This window comes from Copadichromis virginalis, linkage group LG3 (assembly GCF_057382275.1).
Source record: "Copadichromis virginalis isolate Kocher_CV1m ecotype Utaka linkage group LG3, C_Virginalis_male_GT1.1, whole genome shotgun sequence".
NCBI lineage: Eukaryota > Metazoa > Chordata > Actinopteri > Cichliformes > Cichlidae > Copadichromis > Copadichromis virginalis.
The window spans coordinates 4,243,074-4,264,026 of NC_140620.1; the positions used below are offsets into that span (position 1 = coordinate 4,243,074).

The 20,953-nt window shown below is 41.0% G+C and overlaps 1 long non-coding RNA gene across 1 annotated transcript in view; it reads right to left on the bottom strand.

Moving 5' to 3' along the window:
• Positions 1 to 5,539: 5,539 nt before the first annotated feature.
• LOC146712362 (uncharacterized) overlaps positions 5,540 to 20,953 on the bottom strand; it is a 25,585-nt gene continuing 10,171 nt past the window's right edge. The window contains exons 2-3 of the long non-coding RNA XR_014916858.1: positions 9,326 to 9,431; positions 5,540 to 5,631 (exon numbers count right to left, since the gene is read on the bottom strand). This is a non-coding gene — a long non-coding RNA (uncharacterized LOC146712362). The remainder of the gene's footprint in view (positions 5,632 to 9,325; positions 9,432 to 20,953) is intronic.

The window sequence follows — 20,953 nt, forward strand, 5'->3', positions numbered from 1 at the left end:
TGAAAAAAATATGTTGTTGGATTTACTTAATTCAATGGTGGACATTTGTTGCACACAGATGTTTTGCTTTGGCAGCAACTTAAACAATTGAGTTAAATTAACACAATTTATTCAAGTTCAATAAGCCTGTGCAATTTGTGTTGATAAAATTTGACTTAAACATGTTTTGATGAAGTAATTTGAGCTCTTGGAATATTTTAATCCTTCACAATTTTCTCACTTTATCCCAACACCATTCAATAACTTTTACCCAATACTACTTGGTCACTTAAATACTACATGTTATCTTCAAATTACATTTTGCTATTATATTCTAGTATCAAATACACAATTTTCAAATGGAGGCCTTATAACAGATTATATTGTTCTCTTCCAAGATGGTTGCTGGCATCCACCAGTAACCTTTCAAAACAAAATGTCTAATTTCACTGCATTGACAGTAGGTAAAGAATTAAACTGACATTACTCCTCCACTGAATCTACATAAATCAACAGTTAAATAATGTCAGTTCTTCCGTGTTCTCTGGAATCAATCACAGCAAAGAAATTAGACTGTTTCTTTTGAAAAATGTTGGCAAAGAACAAATCAAGATCAAAAATCAAGATTCAGTTAAACAACAATTATAACTAAACAATTTGAGATAATGTTAGTTTCCATTAACATTAAATTAGGTTACTGAATTGGCAAACACCTTCCTATTAACATTACCCATTTTACCCCAATAACTAAAGAAATTAGCACTTGCAGGTCAAAACCTTTATTCAAGAGATGCAAAAATAACATTGATACAGTGACTGTCAAAAATTACAGCACTGATCATACTGTGACATGTTGGTTCAAAACAGCACACTTAGAAATATTCAACGTTCTTTACTTCAACTGAATGAAACTGAAAACACCATTTCACACGACCCATATGGGATATTTAGACTGTTCACGCTACATCTCTTCACTAGTAAAAGAAAGAAAAAATACAAAGAGAAATTTAAAAATGCTGCCAAAATGCTGCACAGAGCAAAAGGAAAAACAAACAACAACAAAAAAATGGCCCTGTCCTCATGGCAGTTGCAGTGTATATAAAAATGAACCCTGCGATCTGTTCCTGGAATTGAGCTTCAAAAATGCAGCAGAACAAGTGTGAGATTTAAATGTCTTCTCACCTAGAGCTGATCACCTTGCATGCATAACAGTGAGCTTTCCTTGCAGGAGCAGCTTTGTCTTAGTTGTGAGCTTTTCTTGTACCGGACTCTGCGTAAAAGGGTAGAGTGGAGACCATAATAAAGTGAATTACAGTAATCTAGTCTTGACGTAACAAAGGCATGGATAAGCTTTTCCAAGTCATTGTGCGGGATGTAGTGTTTGGCCCTGGAAATAAGGCGAAGTTGGTAGAAACTAGATCTGACGACAGCAGATACTTGTTTATCAAGTTTAAATGAGCTGTCAAGTAGCACACCCAGATTCCTAACAGTGTCAGGGAAAGAACTAGTGAGAAAACCAAAAGCATCATGAAGTTTGGCACGAAGAGCGTCACTGCCAAAGATCATAATTTCAGTTTTCTTATCGTTAAGGTTAAGAAAATTTGCCAGAAGCCATTGCTTGACCTCACACATGCACTCTCGAAAGTTACTCACGGACATAGCTAGATCATCATTCAGCTCAAAATAGATCTGGATGTCATCAGCATAATAGTGAAAGGCAATGTAGTATTTCTCAAAAATGACACTTAAAGGAAGCATATACAGTGAGAACAGGGTAGGGCCTAGCACAGATCCCTGGGGGACACCACAGCAAACAGGTACAGCGGAGGAGGAGGAGGTGGCCAAGTGAACCGAAGAGAGCCGATCGGAGAGATAAGATTTAAACCAATCCAAGGCAGCGCCCTTGATGCCTACAGTGTGCTCTAGTCTCGCCAATAGTATGTTATGGTCAACCATGTCATCAGAACTAACCACGACGCAAGAGGAACACTGATGACGTGCAACCCCATGACCCAATCTGGGGCAGTGATGTACCAGCGGAGTTCAAGTTGTGGACCACCGGACAGAAGGTCCTGCACTCACTGTTCCCATGGGTCGGAACTGGAAAAAACACGTTAAGAATTGAGACTCTTGACTACCGATTTGGACTTTTCCTGAACAGCTCAACAAAGATAAATAAGGCTCAGAATGAGGAAATCGACGCGATCAGAATAGTGGTGATGCAACACAGGGTCGCCCTGGACATGATTCTCGCTGAGAGAGGGGGCCTCTGTGTCTTATTCAACACCACTTGTTGCACCTATATCCCGGACAACGTGCACTCCTTGACCATGACCACCGCCCTAGACAAGTTGCGACAACTGAGTAATGTGCAGCAACAAGACTATGTCACGAACAATGAGGACTGGCTGACCTGGCTGCTGAGTGGCAGCTGGAAGACCCTCGTGATAAAAGGACTCGTACTGATAGGAGTTCTGCTTCTATTATTATGCTTGTTTTCTACATGTATCCTACCATGCATAAGATCCATGATTGACAAAATGGTACAGGCCACAGTAATTACCTATGTTGGACTGCCACTAGAAGATGAACCGGATGAAGAAGATTTAGTATAGAAACACACACACACATACTGAATGATGCTACAATTGAAAATGTTATAAGCAAGTGATTGTTGGCTGATAATAAAGTATGATTAAGTGAAAAATATTAACATCAGGAGGGGATGTTAAAGAAGAAACGCTTTTATGAGTTTTATGTTGCATTAAAGTACATGTTCATATTTTACTCTTAATAGGAAAAGAACAAAATGTACTACTCGCTCTGTTTATAGAAAGAGGAAGTTCACCCTATGATATTTATACGAACTTAGACACACACGCACACACACACATATATGCAAAATTAGAGGAAACTGCTATGCTTGTTTCACCCTGCTATAAATAATAAACGACTACTGCAGCTCGGTGTGAGTCCTCTCTGAGCCCTCACCCGTGCAGCACGTTAACCGTCTCCAAGTGTCTCAGTGTTGTTTATTCACCTAACTGTTTGATAACTGTAAATCTCTGACAACAGTTTATTTATACCATCTTCACGTGAACACATTCAAGAACATCACAGATGAAGAAACATTAAAAACTTCCACACTACATGAAGCAAGAAAAATAGTTTATTCCTTTATGTAGAAAAAACAGAAACATCAAACATCTCCAAGACTCTGTTTGAAAGAACTAAAAACCTTTGTTCTCATGGTTGTGGAGCAGGGAAATTATTTTACTGCTATTGTTAAATTATCATCATTATTACCATTGCATTAATAATATAATCTGGAGTTTATATTGTGTTTAGAGGTTTAAACAGTGTGTCTTTCAGAAAGGCTAAAAGTAACAGGACAGGAAACAGGCTTGGAGAGTTTTGCAGAAGTGAAAGTTATTTTGAGCAGCAGGCTAAGACGAGGCTTTAACAATGTAACAGATAGCTTTAAGAAGGCCTTAAGCAGTTATGACTATTTTATACACAATGCATATCTGTGCTTATTAAAGAGTTGGAGCTCGGTCAATTAATTGGGGGTCGGAAGCTTTCTACAGTGATCACTGGTTTTGATCACTCAGTACGAGAGAGCACTCCTAAGTCACTCTTTTAAAACTACTTTAATCACTTTTTGTTTACATAACTCACTCCCTTTGTCATATGGCTTCTTCTATTCCTCAATTACAAACTCAAATGCATTTTATTAAACATTCACACCATTGTATCATTCATACAAAATAGCAAGCTGTTCTTCATTGCATATGTTTGTGTTCTTAGCCAGGTTTAATCAGTGTCTATGCATTAAACTCCATGAGCTTGTCTTGTCTTTATAAGGTTAATGCATTTTCTGTTTGTGTATGTGAATTTGCATATGTTGCTTTTGCAGTGTGTCATTTTAAAGGTTAAACATGAGTTTCCAAAACGTTTTGCTGGAGAACAATGAACTATTTGACTGAGTTTCAATCATTTACAGACGAGCAAAACCAGGACAGAGAAAAAAGGACAAAACTGACTCAGTAAAAAACAAAAGAAGATCCCATGTAGATCTGTATTATGTAGAAGTTCAGCCCAGCAACCAGTTCAGTTCAACACAAGTTTAAATGATTCTATCTGAACTCTGTGGAGCCTGATCTCAAGCTTTTTGAGTCCGACACAGAAACCAGAGGATCTTTCTGTGTCTTCAGATTCACTGTGATCCAGTGATGGGAGTGATTTCAGCCCTGAGTGATCGCGCTGATGTTTGCACAGAGCAGACAATGAGGTGAATGTTTGGGCACATTGGTAACAGTGAAACAGTTTATTAGTAACGTGGGATCGTTTGTGTGCAGAGTATGAACTGAGATTCCTGAAGCTCTTGTCACACTGATCACAGCTGTAGTTTCCTTCCATGTGTGCACGTTCATGAATGTTACGACTATGTGACTGTGAGAAGCTTCTCTCACAGTTGCTGCACTTGTAGAGTCTCTTTCTGGTGTGGATCTGTTGGTGTCGTCTCAAGTGATGTGGACATTTAAAAGTCTTCTCACACAGGTCACATCGATAAGGTCTCTCCTCAGTGTGGGTAAATATGTGTTGTTGTAAGTGTGCGTATTTTGTAAAGTATTTGCCACACTGTTCACAGCAGTACACATCATGTCTGGTGTGAATGCGTAGGTGTGTATTTCGGTACCCTCTCTGGCTGAAAGTTTTTCCACAGATGTCACAGCTGTATGGCTTAATTCCAGAGTGGGTAACTAGATGACTCTGCAAGCTGCTACTGCGAGTAAAAGCTCTGCCACACTGATCACAGCTGTACGCTTTAACTCCACTGTGGATGAGTTGGTGTGTTTTTAGGGAACCCTTCAAGGAAAAAGACTTTCCACACAAGTCACAGCTGAACGGTCTCTCTCCAGTGTGGATGACCTGATGCTGTTTTAGTGAAGCCTTCAGAGTAAACTCCATCCCACACTCGTCACAGCTGTATGGCTTAATTCCAGAGTGGGTAACTAGATGACTCTGTAAGTTTCTACTGTGAGTAAAAGCTCTGCCACACTGATCACAGCTGTATGGCTTAATTCCAGAGTGGGTAACTAGATGCCTCTGTAAGTTGCTACTGTGAGTAAAAGCTCTGCCACACTGATCACAGCTGTACGCTTTAACTCCACTGTGGATGAGTTGGTGTGTTTTTAGGGAACCCTTCAAGGAAAAAGACTTTCCACACAAGTCACAGCTGAACGGTCTCTCTCCAGTGTGGATGACCTGATGCTGTTTTAGTTTAGCCTTCTCAGTAAACTCCTTCCCACACTCGTCACAGCTGTATGGCTTAATTCCAGAGTGGGTAACTAGATGCCTCTGTAAGTTGCTACTGTGAGTAAAAGCTCTGCCACACTGATCACAGCTGTACGCTTTAACTCCACTGTGGATGAGTTGGTGTTTTTTTAGGGAACCCTTGAAGGAAAAAGACTTTCCACACAAGTCACAGCTGAACGGTCTCTCTCCAGTGTGGATGACCTGATGCCGTTTTAGTGAAGCCCTCACAGTAAAACCCATCCCACACTCGTCACAGGTGTGTTTTTTCTCTCCCTTTCTTCTGTGAGGTTTGTCGGCCTCCTGAGAGCGCTGACTTCTGGCTCCATGTTGGTCCTGCAGTGACAGAGATACAAACAGAGGCAGTGAGTGAAATGCAGTCGTGGAACAAACTCAACCTTCAAACTCCATTAACACTAGTTTTAAACCTGAAGGTGGAGCGTGGCACCAAACACCTTAAAGGTCTCTTATCCCCACCTGCTGGTAGTTCTAACACATTACATCCAACCTGCTGTTAAAGATAATTCATGACTGTTCAAACACTAAAATCATGCCCATCCCTCCTGATTGTGTACTATTAGATTATTCTGTTATTATATGTTACCTTATATATGTAATCAAAGTAGTTGAATTAGAATACTGCTGTAGATCACATTATACCCTTTAATATAGAGTGTGTGAGCTGTATGTAGTGTAGTTCTCATTATACTTTTGAGTTAACAGAACATATTCACATATTAGTTCATTAGATAAATGTGCATCACTCTGTATCCTTGATCTGCTGGGAATGTGTTACACTGTTTTCTTGACATGCTTAATTGTTGAATCATGAAGAGAAGGTTGTAAGCAGGAGACTCTGTGTCTAAAGACAGGGGAGATAGATAGACCACATTCCACACCCCCACCTTACAGAAAGCAGAGAAACAACTGCCGAGGTCATAACTTAGGCGCTGTAACAGAGAAAAAATGTGATGTTTTGGCTTTTACGACTAGCTGGGGGCCACTAGAGACTATAAAAAGCTGAGCAACCCGTCACCATTTTGAGACATGTGCCTGACCCTCTGGTAGCATCTCTCCCGTCCGGACGTTGTAATGCTCTGACTGTTGAATTGTATGGAAATAAATGATTGTTGATTGAGCATTTATACACCGAGTATTGTCCTTCCTTCAGCCCAAAGATTCAAAGAATTCACACACACACACACACACACACACACACACACACACACACACACACACACACACACACACACACACACACACACACACACACACTATTTTTTATTTTAAGTCTTCATTGAAGTTTTGAATAATTCTCTAATTTTTTAAGGCAACTTATTCCACTTAAAAGTTGCTCTAAATGTAACAGTTTTACAAAACGTTACTTTTAACTCGAGCATTTACTAAATTGCAGCTTGTTGAAAACTGTAATATGATGATGTATTTCATCTGGATACTGCAGCTGAGCAGAATAAATGTGGTGTGTGTTACTAGTGCATTAATGACATCTTTCATAATGAAGAAGTGATACACAAAGAGCATTTCATAGCCATTGTCGGCAGAGTTATGTGACATTAGTGATGTTTGTACTTTCAGCGTTAACTTGGTTTTAAAGCCTTTAAAATATACGCTGTTCAATAGTCGACCTTAATCTGACAGAGAATGTGATGATTTTGTGGATAATTAAAGTCAGTCATATATCCACAAACACAACAAGCTGATGCTGCTCGGTTTGCAGTCCTGAACATCACAGCACAAGCAGGATCCACTGCACTGTTAATGTGAGCTGTGTTATATTGCTGCCTCTGTTCGGTGGTGTCGAGCCAAACGCACTTTTACGTGTGTTTGAACGAGCTGACGGTTCACTCGTTAAGCTGAAAGAAAGATGCTTTAATCACAGCAGTCACACATGTGTCCACTGCACCATCTGGAACTCTTGTTTACACTCGTAATAACACAAACACTAAATCCTGCTTCTCTGGTGCTGTTGTGTAGCAGTGTGTACACCTGAGACTGTCACCTGTCTGTCTGTCCTGCACTCTCTCTCTGTTTCTTTCTCTCTGATTGTAGAATAAAAGTATGAACATGTGTTTATAAGTTACACTTGTGTTTGAATCCTGCAGCTTATCACACATTTGATTTCCATGTGTGACGACTGCAAGTGTCCAGAGTGAGGACAGACTGAGGGAGCCACTGCTGCACATCATCTGTGAGGCTTTGCAGCCCTGATGATCCACCAGGACAAACTCAGCAGTGTGTGAGGAAGAGGAGGAGGAAGAGCCAGCAGGAGCTGACAGATGGAGAGAATAGACAGACTGTTCCCTGTTTGTGAAGGACTGCTAGGAAAGTTTAACATAACTGTCTGTGCTGAATCAGTCTTATTAGGTAATGTTCAAATAATGTGATCATCCCAGTGTTTCCAGTGTGGGAGAAAGTACTCAGGGCCTTCAAGTTACACACTATGAAAGGCAGCAATAAATTTAATGTTCAGAAACCTAAAGTCTGTATCAGCAGCAGAATGGAGCTAAAAATAAATGTTTGTTTCAGTTCTATGAAGCTTTGAGTATTTTGGATCAGTAGCTGCTGTGTTTGTTGCATCATATTGCTGTAACTGTTTATATGCTTTATATATTCTGAGCTAAGTTGATCTATAGTGTTACATCATATTCTATAAGGATGTTATGTGTTTGTAGACTTTCTGCCCAGTTTGACCCATTTAGCAGAAGTCAGCCTGTTTAAGGCTCTGATATCTATTCTGTGTGACTTAAAGCAGTTATGACATGGTCTGATTTTCTCACCCAATAAAGGAATATTTCATATATCAGTCTACTCTTCATTCTATCAGACACAGTTATCACAGCTCCTACATTTGCTTTTTACACATATATGTAAGCATTGAGCCACATTTAGTACCAACATATTAAAAGAACAATATTTGTCTCTTATATATGATACATCTGTATACACACTGTCACAGATACTTGTCTGTGAGTGAAGTGATTAATATAATAACTATAATATTGGCCATATTATATTTACATTACCACAGTGAGATGACTTTAGTCTCATGAACAACATCAGCTAATTGTTATTTACAGCTAATCTTAAACGACTGTTCAGCACAGAAATGAAGCCCAACAATCATGTTTCACAGTCCTGTGGTCTCAGCCTCAGATACTCATCAAATCACACAGAGCTCATGTAGAAACAAATGAACTAAATATGTTCTCCTTCATTTCTGTCAAACAAAGCTGTATGAAACGTTTCCAGCTGTTAGTATCATGGTTGCTAGGCAACCTGGGCAGCGCGATGGAGGCTAGACGTCCCATTTCACGAGCCTACGAGCCTCGCACTTCGGCCTTAGCGGTCTTTGAGTACGCGGCCCTTGAGGACTTTAAAGCTGCAGAACCTGAATTGGGATACAGCCATGATGATCTCCAGCCTCGTGCTCGCCAACATTCTCACCTGAGTTAAGAAGACGATCACTGAAATGGTCTCAGCAGGTCCTTTGATGACAGTAATGAAATGCAGCGGTAAGGCTTTTTGGAGATTAAGTTCGTTTTCATGGCAAAGAAGGACGATGCAGTTCATCTGATCACTCCTCATAACATTCTGGAGTGCAGGCAAAATGCTATTATAAAAACTTAAGCAGCAACTTCTCCAGGTTCCAATATTTATGCAATTCTCAAAGCTTTTGGCCACGACTGTATAACCTCTTCTGAAGTTTAGTGGATATTATACATGGTTATGCTCAGGATGTGTCGGCCAGTTTCCACTGGAAACGCCTTTTGGTTAAACTGTCAGCGAGGAATTTGCATTTGCACTGTTACATTTTTATATAACTTTAATGCACATAAACAACAGCTGCTTGTTTCAGTGAAAATACATTGATGGGTTTTTAATAAAGTTGTGCAGCTGTAAAGTATTTTGTCTGGTGTCAATTCTATCGTCAGCTACATCGTTATGGCAAATGTTCAAATGTATATGGTGATAAATATCTTTGGTCATATGGTCCTGCTCTGTCTGTCACCTTCTGTGTTGAGCTCATCGTTTCCTCTGTAGTGGCTGAGCTGAGTCCAAGGAGCTGAAAATGTTCCTCTGCTGCTCCGTCAGACTCTCCTCCTCCTGCTGATCAGCTGGGACACAAAACAGATCTTTGTTAGGCTCCACACTGCACTGAAGAGTCAAAGTGTCTCATATGTTCATCTGACAAGTAAAAGAACACATTTTTGTTTCCCGAGGTGGGCAACTTGTTGGAAACAAACACAAAAGGTTTGAGCACTGATACCTGCCATTGCTGCCATTGAAAGATGCAACGCCAGCAATGTGGATTGTCAAGACTCAAACCAATCATCAAGCAAAGACAACAGGGATCATTTGTTTCTCTTTATTTAGCATTCACAGCATTTGTAGTTGCCTTCTGTGCAGGGGAAGTCCACGCACACTGTGTGGTACCGCCATCCGCAGAAGGTGCATTCAACCTCTGTAAGAGAAACGAGATTGTCTGAGACTGAAATGATATTCACTAAAGAAGTGGTGATTTGTAAAACTTCACATTTTGATCCGGGACGTACTCTGCATGAAAACAAGCGCTCACTCTTCCTGCTCAACAAATGACAAGGGCGGAGCCTTATACCACGTGATACAGAAGCTGTGCCGTGTGATGCTAAAATTAGCAGGGAAACAACAACGGAGATCACGTCAGGGATGACGAGAAAGTGACAGGAGAAAATCCGTCCCGGTCAACCACCCAAACATCAATAACGGGAACCTTATACAGCGCTTCCCTATACACGTCGAACTCCCGCAGGCACAAAGACATTACGGAGGCTATCACTTATCACCTGACCAAAGATATGGCTCCATCAACACTGTGCAAAACGAGGGATTTAGGAAAACGATCAACACCCTAGACAAACGCTACACAGTGCCGTCCCGCAACTATTTTTCTATTGTCGCACTACCTGCTCTGTACACACAGCGTCGAGCAACGGTGGAGACGGAATTTCAAGCAGGACAACATTTTGCTGCAACAACAAAACGTGAGACATTTGTTGTTTTATGTTTATTTATTGTTATGAGAGAATCATGATCTCAATTCTAAGCCAAAAAATCGTGATTCTCATTTTATGCAAAATCGTGCAGCCCTAACATTAACACAAAACTATTGTTTCACCAGAGAAACACACATGAAGAGAGAGAGAGAGACAATAACAGCTACCAAACAGTTGTCATAATTCGTCACACAATGAGAAAAGGACAAATCAACAAGTAACAATGACTAATTAATATTAAAATCTGTAACATAATGTATTGTTTGGAGTTTAGTCTGATTGGTTCAGGATGAGCTGCCATTATCCAATCACACGTCTGCTTACCTGCATCTTTTCTCTTTTTTCTAACCTGAGCACCTGATGGCTTTGAACTTTTGTTGTCCATCTTCCATTGGTTTGAATTTTGCACTCCAGTACAAACACAAATCCCCCAACCCGAGGATCAGCACAATTAACCTAACAGCAGGCACGTGCAGAGGGGGGGGCTAGAGGGGCTTGAGCACCCGCCCCTTTCCTGATGGGTGCCCAAGGTGCCCTTTTGTTGAGGCAACTTTTTTTTTAAAAATTATTATTATTATTTTTTTAATGTGTGTGTGCGTGCGGAGTCCTGTCTGTGCCCCTCAACAATAATATTTAACTATTAATCACAGTTTTGCTAAATAAAAGGATCTGGCTTGCATCAGTCACATGATCACATTTAACCAATGGTCGCCCTTGACGGCAGAACGCGCTGGTTACGAGCCGGGAACGAGCTCACAAAGAGCACGCGCATTTTTAGCAATCCGGAGCTGTAGGAGAAACACAAGTTAACTCAGAGACACAGACTGATGCGACACAACCAGTAAGTAGGTGTACAGCGCACACTGTAGTGTGTAGCACCCAGGAGTATTAGCTTATTACATACACGTTGGTAAGCTGTCTTGTTGCAACTGACGAACTGAAACAAACGAGTGTGCTGTGTGTGCAACAGCGCGACAAACATTACCTGTTCTTTTATTAACTGCACAGATAGTGCTGGTCACAGCTGCTGGCTACCTCTGTAAGGCTGTCATGGGTCTGTAGCTCTGTCACCGTTTTAGGGAACATATTTAGTTTTAAAGTAAGTTTCCGGGCTTTTCCTGCCTTTCTGGAGGGATTATATTTCACTAAAAACGATCTAATATGCATGTCCACATAATTATGCATTATTATAATTATAATATATTAAAAACACACGCTGTATTTTAAAGAACATACATTAAGAAGCAGATTATATTAGATTTATATTTTAAATAAGACAACATTTGGATGTTACAGCAGTAAAATGATTGTATCTCTACAGTTTAAACATGTAATAAGCTTTGCCCTGCACAGAGTGGATAGTGAAACAAATGGAATCATCATAAATACATTATTTCATATTTATTACTTCCCCCTCCTCTTTGCTTTATTAGTGTAGCTCTAGTAATAAATAATAACACAAAGTGTCATTGAAAGTGGATCACTCTTTAATTTACTTAATGACATAGCTGTGTTCATCAAGGAGTCCTATCACAGGGTTAATCTGTGGGAGAAACAAACCGAAAACACAAGACACAGACGCCTCAGTCCAATAGGTGAGACATGGTGGTGGGCCAAGCATGATGCCCTCCAGAAAATCTTTGGACATTTTGGAAAACCAGATGATGGCCTCTTCGTTGATGTAGTGCTGACGATGGAAGCCATTGAAAAGAGGGAAAAAGAAAAGCCAGCTGTTTGTGCCAAAGCACGAGGCTTTAAAGAGTGTCTCTTGAAGCATGAAACTGTGTTAACAGCACAGATATTTCTTAGAGTGTTTGAGCAAACAACTCCTGGGTGTGTGTTAACACACCCGAAACTCTGGCTGATTGGGTCCCACACCCAATTTCACACCTTGGCTCAGGCGATTAGAGGATCATCAGGGGGTCCTTTTGTCCCTCTGTGGGGGGAAACTCCCACTAGGTTTATATCTGGGACTCTCCACCATTTGACCTTAGAACTGAAGAAGCTTCTCGGATGAGAGGTGAAACGTCTTCAAGCAACTTAAAGAAGTCCAGACGCTTTTCTTTGCAAGCTCCTTTGACTACGATGACCTGGATGACTGAGAACCTTCACAGACATATGATAACTGGAGTGTGCAGCGTTTCCATGAGCAGTTTTCCTGCATCTTGACTCTTGTGTGTGGAGTGTTCATAGCATCAGCATCATGTTTTTGTTTATTTGTTTTGTTGGGTTGAAAATAATTAAATAAACATGTGATCATGCCTATGGATCATCATGGCACATATCTCCAGCCATATGATTTATTTATGCAGATGACAAAGTGAGTGTGAATGTGTCTGACATCACAGTGTTTTTGTGCACTGTGCAAAAGTAATTGCCTCTGATTGTGAGTGAGAGCGGTGATTTTGCGGATCACAAGCTATTGTAAAGGAAAAAAAAAACTTTTGAGGAGAACTGAGGAGACTGTTGGAGTTTGACATTTGCCACCTGTGGAGTAAAATGGCAAGAAGAGACAGTGGAACACAGGACAAAGCTGAAGGAGAACTGCCGGCTGTGGACTGTTGAAAGAGTGAGATGACAACAGAGTGAGAGTAAGTGGAAACACAGAGGAATGCTGTTATTAAATGTGGGAAATCAAAATTTGGGTTAGCAAACCTGGGGAAAAGAAAACTGACTGCTTAAGTGGGAAAATTGTGAAGGAGTCTGAAACAAATAGAAACATACAAAATCACACAAACAAGCAGAACATGAATTAACCCTACTAACAATTCCAAACACAAAATGACTCATGAAGACTCATAGCACATTAGTTAAGAAATGATTAAATAATAGCAGAGAAGTGTGTAGGAAAGGCAGCTTTTAAGAACATGCTCTGCTGGATATGCAGCTCCACAGACATGCATTAGACCTGCCTAATAACACAAACACCCATGCAATGAAAATTAGCTTGTTATCATTCATCAGTGTAAAATAGTGTCAATTTAGCAGACACTTGTTATCAAATACTGAATTTATCCTTAAAAAAAAAAAAAAAAAAATTTGACTCTCTAGGTTGCAGGACAACAATTTAACCTTTGTGGGGAAAAAAAAGATCCTGGTTTGACTAACCAGTGATCAGACAATAAATTTAGTGTTAAAATGGTAAATTGGGAGAAGCTTCCTGCTTGATTGATGCAGCAAGTGATTTACTGTATGAGGGGAATTGTCTTTTGTGATACTATTTTGAACATGCTTTCCTGTTGTCCTGTCAACTTAGTGGGTTAATAGCTGATATGCAAATTAGTTGATCGGTTTTAGATTAATGAAAGGTGACTGAATTCTAGCACGAGTGAATGAGATGTGTTGGAGTTGTTGTGTTGAGTGGAGACTCTAAAACACTGAGTTTCCTGCTTTGATGTGCGAGTGAATTCTGTATCTAGATACACAACTCTGAATACGTCAGAACAAACTTCTTTTATGAAGTGCATGACAGCATGTCACATGTTTTATGATGAAGGGAAAAGGAAAATTGAATACAATAGATCTGTGGCCTAAATGAGTGAAGAGCACAGACCTGGTGATTAAACTCATAGCTAATAAGACATTAGGGTTATGTTGTGTGTTGTGCAGCTGATGGTTGGCTTGGAGTGAATCTAGCTGATGATTTTTCTTCTGTTGTGAAGTCGAGCCTGCCGATTAGTATGATGGTATGATGAACCATGCTAATGGTATGATTTACCCTCCTGAGATGAGGAGTTTGTGTCATGACTTAACAAGGCCTTTTTATTTTGATACTTTCACAGTGCACTGAAAGTTTTGTTTGATAATCTGTTATTTTTCATTTTATCTTTTGAACAGGCACTGATTTTGTTTGTCTATTTCTTTTCTTTAAGCAGATCTGCACGTCAGAAATTAAAAGTGCTATACGACCTGTCGAGAACGCCGTTACAAGTGAGGTTTCTCCACATTAAAATGGGCTCAGGAGAAAGCCACTTATTTGGGCCAATTATTAAATGAATGTCCCAGCCTAAACCGGATTCAGCAAGGTAATCCGATCTAGAAGTTCTTTTTCTTTTTGAAATGACGTCATTTTGCTGGAAGTGGAAACTAAATGCGACGACAGGTTCCACTATCAGCAAAGAATGAATGAATGAATGGAAATAAAGAACAAACTGACTGACTGGTAAAAGCTGACAGGACATGACCACGACTCAAGGTTAACCTCCACCTAGACAGGACAAAAAGGTGGATGAATTTATGTGTTTTTTTTGTTACAGGAGCAGAAAGATGACAGCAACATTCGCAGTTGCATGACGATTTAATCTTTTAAATGCCATTTTTTCTGTCTGTGAATTTACTATGTGTGTGTCATTCACTAACTTGTGTTGCTCACAGACATTACTGTGAGAAAGTGTACACACCTGCGCAGCGCTAACATTTACATTTCTTTTTACAGCAGATGATTAATCATGTGTTTGATCATGTGATTTATAAGAGGATTAGTTAATGTTTTCCTACTACAGGATTTCTGGGTTTATATGTGACTGTCATTCTTTCCACAGCTAGGGTTGGCTACCTTTATGGTGTTTTTATGGTACCTCTGGAACCTGTTGACCTGTGTCTGACCTCCGTCTGACCACAGTCAATGTGTATTGCTAATGTTTGTTTCTTTGAGAATGCTGTGGAGGATTCGGCAGAAGCGGACAAGTGACATGAGTAAAACAAATATGAGGTTACTGTGTTTCTGGGAAAGTTGAATATGGGCTCTTAGCTGGCCACTTTGAGCCCATAGGGATATATGAGTGGAGTGACTTTGCTTAAGAGAAGTCACTGATTACATTAATGTTAACTGAGCACATGGGATGATCCATGTCTGAGGCAAATTAGGGAAATAATTGTAGTTTCCCGATTTGAGAAAACCTGCACGTGACACTTGTCTTGCTGATGTTGAATGCTTATTACTCTTCTGATATATTGTTTATAAGAGTGAAGTTGATTTTATTGTATGCAGGCTCCTGGTGGAGCCAGTTTTTAAGACAGGGATCCTGGTTTGGTGAGTTGACGCATGGTTGTCCATGCGTCAAGAAGTGGGGTCCAGAATTAACATTAAACAATGTTTACTATTATTGTTGCAGTGATTTGTGTGATTAGCTGTTTATTTACAAGTATTAAATCTATGCAAGTGGTGCACCCATGTTCAGATGAGGCTTTGATGGCCTATTAGTGAAGTTCACTGAACTAAAGAATGTGGTTTGATGATTGTTGACATGCTCTCCAAATAGAAGTCTTTCTGAAATACAGGTGCAGCAGTGAGAAGCGAGAAACATTCCAGGCATAGCCCAGGCAGTGGTTGAGGACAAAGGTCAAGCTGTTTGGGGCCCAGCATGAGATCAGACCTTGGAGCCACAGCAAGGACCATGAAACTGCCTGCAAAATAGCGGAGAGACCCTCCTGGATTTATCAGAGCCACTGCAAAGAGGTCGAGGTCCCAGGAAATCCCAGCACCCTCAAGACAGCACAATAGAGAAATCTCACACTTGGTTGTTTCGGTGGTGAGGGGGGAGTGCTGATTGAGCCCCCGTAGGGTAAGCTCGCACTTCAACCTCCAGCCTCTGATCAACTCTAGGGCAACCAAGTGCCAGGCGTGACAGCTGAATCAGCTGAACCAGGAGGAAGGCAGAGAAGCTGAGTGTTTTGAGACAGATCCAGCAGGCCCAAAATCAGGACTATCCATGACGAGAAGGAGTGCCTGAGAGGATCGTCCACAGGATGGGAGCTGAGGCCAGGAGAGAGACTTCAAGAGGATCAGAGATCATCTTCAGCAGCGTTGGGACAGGAAAACTCGAGGGATGACGGGAGCGTGCCAGGCTCCATCGACAGCGCAGAAGGAGTTCGAGGATGACATCATGATTCTGTGAAAAGCACAGGAACCAGAAGCTATGGTGGTGATGACAGCAGTTTCCTATGAACATCACCTAATGCTGTGCCACTGTACTGTGAATACGATGATACCCTGAAGACTGCTGGGATCACAACAGCAGTAAGATAACGGAACCCTGCACCCTTTCCACAGAGGTGTTTCTCTGCAGAGCGTGGACAATGAAGGAGTCATAAATATCCCCCTCACAGGACGAAGGCTTGAATGAGGTGATGGGGGTTGGTAGAGGCCATAAAACTAGAGTGCTGAGAGGTCTGCAGCTTTGGAAATAGCTGAGACCCATGTTGACAAACAACAAAACTAACTAGTATGTTTGAATGTTTATTCTACATACATTCGGACTCTGGTCCTATGGACAGTGATGGAAACAACTGGAAGAGACATTCATGACGCCCTGCAGAACTCAAACCACTCTGCAGAGAGACATGTGATTTGCACACCCAGAGAAAACACCACCAAGCTGAGATGGTTTTGAAAATGTTACTTTCTTATTTTCACTATTAAATTAACAATTTCTTTGTTTGCTTGTAGGATGCAGTTTGCCATGAGATGAGATCACTGAATGGGATAACTAGGGATGGGTATCGTTTAGGTTTTATCCAATACCGGTGCCAAATCGGTACTTTTGAAACGGTGCCGGTGCTCAAACGGTGCTCGAACCGGTGCTTAAAGAATGGAGAACACAAAATTGGTCCAAAAACCTCTCATATTCAGCTGGTTTTTTGTAAAAAGATAACAATGTTAGCCTTTTCTGCAGCTATGGGGCATATATGGTATCACTCTTAGCTGGAAGCAGTGCTTAAACAATGGAAAAAATACAAACTTTGTCCAAAAACCTCTCATATTTAGCTGTTTTCCACTTTTTCTTTGGTCATTTTAGCTTTTTTGGCCAGGGTGAAGGGAGCATCTGCCATCAAACAAGAAGACCGCCGCATGTAGCTATGATGATGTTTGCTAGTTCACCTTACATGCATTAATGTAATAATGTGGTTAGCCTACTCAATGTAAATTACACACGAACAACATTAAGCTACTCACGCAGAGAAGAACGGCTGCTGCTGCCATCCAATACGGCGCATTTCTCGGCTTTTAAAAAAAAAAACCGCTATGCGTCGCCAGGTGTTTCATCGGATTCGAGGTGTTACTTCCTTTGACAGTATCACAGTATCAGCTTAAAGCACTTGTTGCTGCTGAGTTTGCATATTTTGCTGTGAAGTACAGCCAGACTTTTGACCGCTTTGCCTTGGGGATTTTTAATCTGTAGCTCTGCATAAAAGAATGTACGTACCTGGACCCGCCTACTATCCTCGGAAACGTAAAATGATTGGCTAGAAGTGTATCACAGCTCAGGAAAAAAAAGCACCGAAATAAAGCACCGAAATGTGCGCTGCTTTTCGGTCTGGTTACTACCGTTTATGTCAGAACCGGTGCCATCATGGCACCGGACACCGGTACCCATCCCTAGGGATAACCGCTAATACATTTGTTAAACTGTGTATTTTTTCAGTAATTTAGGGTGATTTGACATATGCTGAATATAACAATGTTTGCATTGAACCTGTCAGACATGAGGTATTCGTAACTGGGGACTTTTCAAGCATAAACGTCAATAAGGGGGGAATGTTAGATTTTGTATTGTTGATTGTCATTTATGCTTAGAAACATTTACTCATATATGCTTAGAAGTATATAATCATTGGTAGATTGAAAGGATGTCTCATCCTAAAAGAGGTCTGTATTAACTCTGTGTAGAGGGGGGTGCATACATTCCTCTGCACAGTGTCCTGGCATGGATCACACTCCCTAGGAGAGTTTATCTTTGATTTATGGTATAGCAAGCACACGTATATCTGTTTAAGTATAAGAGCCTTTTGTTAGATGGACCCAGACGTCCTGGCACCAGCTAGCACCAGAGTCTACACAGGGTCACATCTTGACCCCACACAGATCTCTCACACACACACAAATCACACACCCACATACACACACACACACACCCACATACACAGGCAAGGTACTCTTTGTTTGTATGTAGACGTCATATGTTAATGAACTTATGCATATTCATGTAACCTCAATAAAAGAACAGTGGTACGGGAGAACGGATGAGAGCAACTGGGGTTAAGCGAAGGGACGGCGCTTTGTCCGGTTTTCTCCCGTGCACGAGAAACATGAAGAAGCTTGCCTACTTGTGTCTTGCTTTGCAGTGTAATTATATTGTCTCCAACGTTCCAGCGGATGGGTTCAAGCTACAAACCTATCATAGGTAACGAGGTAAGTTCCATGTCTGAGTCAGAGTCGTCTGGGCAGTGTGCCATTGCGATTTCAAAAAAATTAAGCCGCTCCAGGGCACAGCGCAGTTATTGATATAGCAGTAAAAGAGTCAGTTAGGTCAGACTAGAAAGACAAAACTGCAAAAATGCGTTCAAGATTAAATTTAGAAAAACCACATATAAAATTTCGCCCAACAACTGAAATTAGACTGGAGTGATCAGAACCATGTTATTACAATAGCATGTCTGCAACACTAGAGCTCAATGCAAGATTAGTTTTAAGTCGTTTCGTTATACTGAGCCGAAGACCAGCACCAACGGTTGTAGTCGGCCAAGCTATCACTTACATGTGCTACAGTCAGTCTCAGCAGAGGGAAAGGGGAATGAAAAGCCAGCAGAAATGTTCATGTCCAGGCTCTCCACAGAAGAATTAATCCTTAGAAGACGAAACCAACAACAAATAACAAATCCACGGAGTCCATTCGCGTCGCGGAGTCAGCTTCTCTCTTTTTCTTTCTCCTAAGCGGAGCAGCGGCACACCACGGTATCCAGAAATTAGTCGGGTCCCACCTGAGCTGAGGCTGCGGCCATGGCTGGAGAAAACGTCTGAGCGTCCGCAAAACTGGGGGGATTTCCGAGACAGTTCACGTGCTAGAAGAGAAGAATCCTCGGCGGTAGGGCTGGGCGATATGACCCAAAATTCATATCTCGATATTTTTTTTTAAAAGCCATAAAGTAAGAACAAAATGAGAGTTCTTAGTCAAAGCTGTGTCCCAGATGTCACACAGGCACTTTTATTAACATAGAGCAGATGTACATAAAATTTACTCAAAAATAAATTATGAGCATTTATTAAATAATAATGCTCCATAAATAAAAGAAAACAATGTTGTTTTTGTGCATAACAAAAAGCTCACAATTGTGCAGTCAAAATGTAAACTAAAAGACGCTGAGCATAGTAACAAAGACAGATTTCACAGCTGCTCTGTTCCCAACTTCTACTCTGTGACTGACAGCATTGAGTTTGAAATCCTCTTCGTAACCACGTCTCTGAACAGGTGCCATTTATGGTCCTTATACACAGTAGGGTAATATTACGTTGAAGCACAGTACGTATCACTCCGCGAAGGCTCCTCGGTAGCCGTAATGCGCCGACAAACTATCAAGCGGTGCAGCACCGTAGTTTACCAAAGTCGTAATAAAACATTTTTGACAGATTGCTGAGCGCTGTGTACCACATAAAATCGGTTCACGGCCATCAAACACAACCAGAATTCATACATAAGGTGCGCTGTCAACTTTTGAGAAAATGCAAGGATTTTAGGGTTAGCGCGGTTAGCTCGTTAACACGTTGACGCCGTCCAGCCCCACTCACTGGTCGATGCGCAGTAACTCGTTAACGGAGATTTGCCGTGTCCATCTTGTCGCTGCCTGCACGTGAAGCAATGGGGGAGGAGGGGGAGTTGTCTTCAGTGAAGGCGAGGCGGAGTAACGTTGCGTAGAGACAAAAGTGGACGAAAGAGAGGCAAACTTGCGGCTCCACAACTATAGTTATAACGTAACATAGACTATATCGATATAAAGGATATTGTCACATCTTATATCTCGTATAAAAATATATCGATATGTTTTAAAAACTCGATATATCGCCCAGCTCTACTCGGCGGGATGCAAAAATCGTCTGAAGTCCAAGGGGAAAAAGTTCGGGCGCCAGTTGTAACGTGCAGTGGAGATGAAGCCAGCCGCGGAGGTGTGCAGGTGGATAGCGAATGAGCAACAGCTTCTGACTTTCCAAAAAGTACTCATTTATTTACAATATCAAAAATAAAAGTGCTACCTCTACCACACATTACTAAAGAGCACACTAGTCCGCGTACACACGGGAGCATCCATTACAGGAGGAGTGCGAAGAAGAACAAAAAGGGGGTGACACCAGTTGTGAGACAGGAGGCGCCGCCATGTGGTGATACACTGCATTACAATAGCAACTGTTACAATATAAATAATGTTCTGAGAGGCTTTTTGTTGGTTGAGTCTGAAATTGATTGTATGTACAATTCATATCCTTATAAAACGGCAGAAATATGGTGTTTTATTAATAAACTTACATTCATGGCAGTGGCGTGTCTAGAAAATTTTTGTTGGGGGGGCCAGGTAGGGGCACAGATTTGGAGAAGGGTGGCAGATGTAATTGGCAGATAATGTTTAAAAAAAAATTCTACCAACCATTAACCATAATTCAATAATCCTGTAAACCTAATAACCGAATGCGCTTTTAACTCTTATTAGAATGAGATTTTAACCACTCCGGTGCAAAGTTTTTAGATACTGCGTTGATAAAGTACAAGAGATACAATCAGTGCTTTGTCAGTGTTTACTCAGCATTCAAGGACAGCAATATTTGCAGTGTTTTT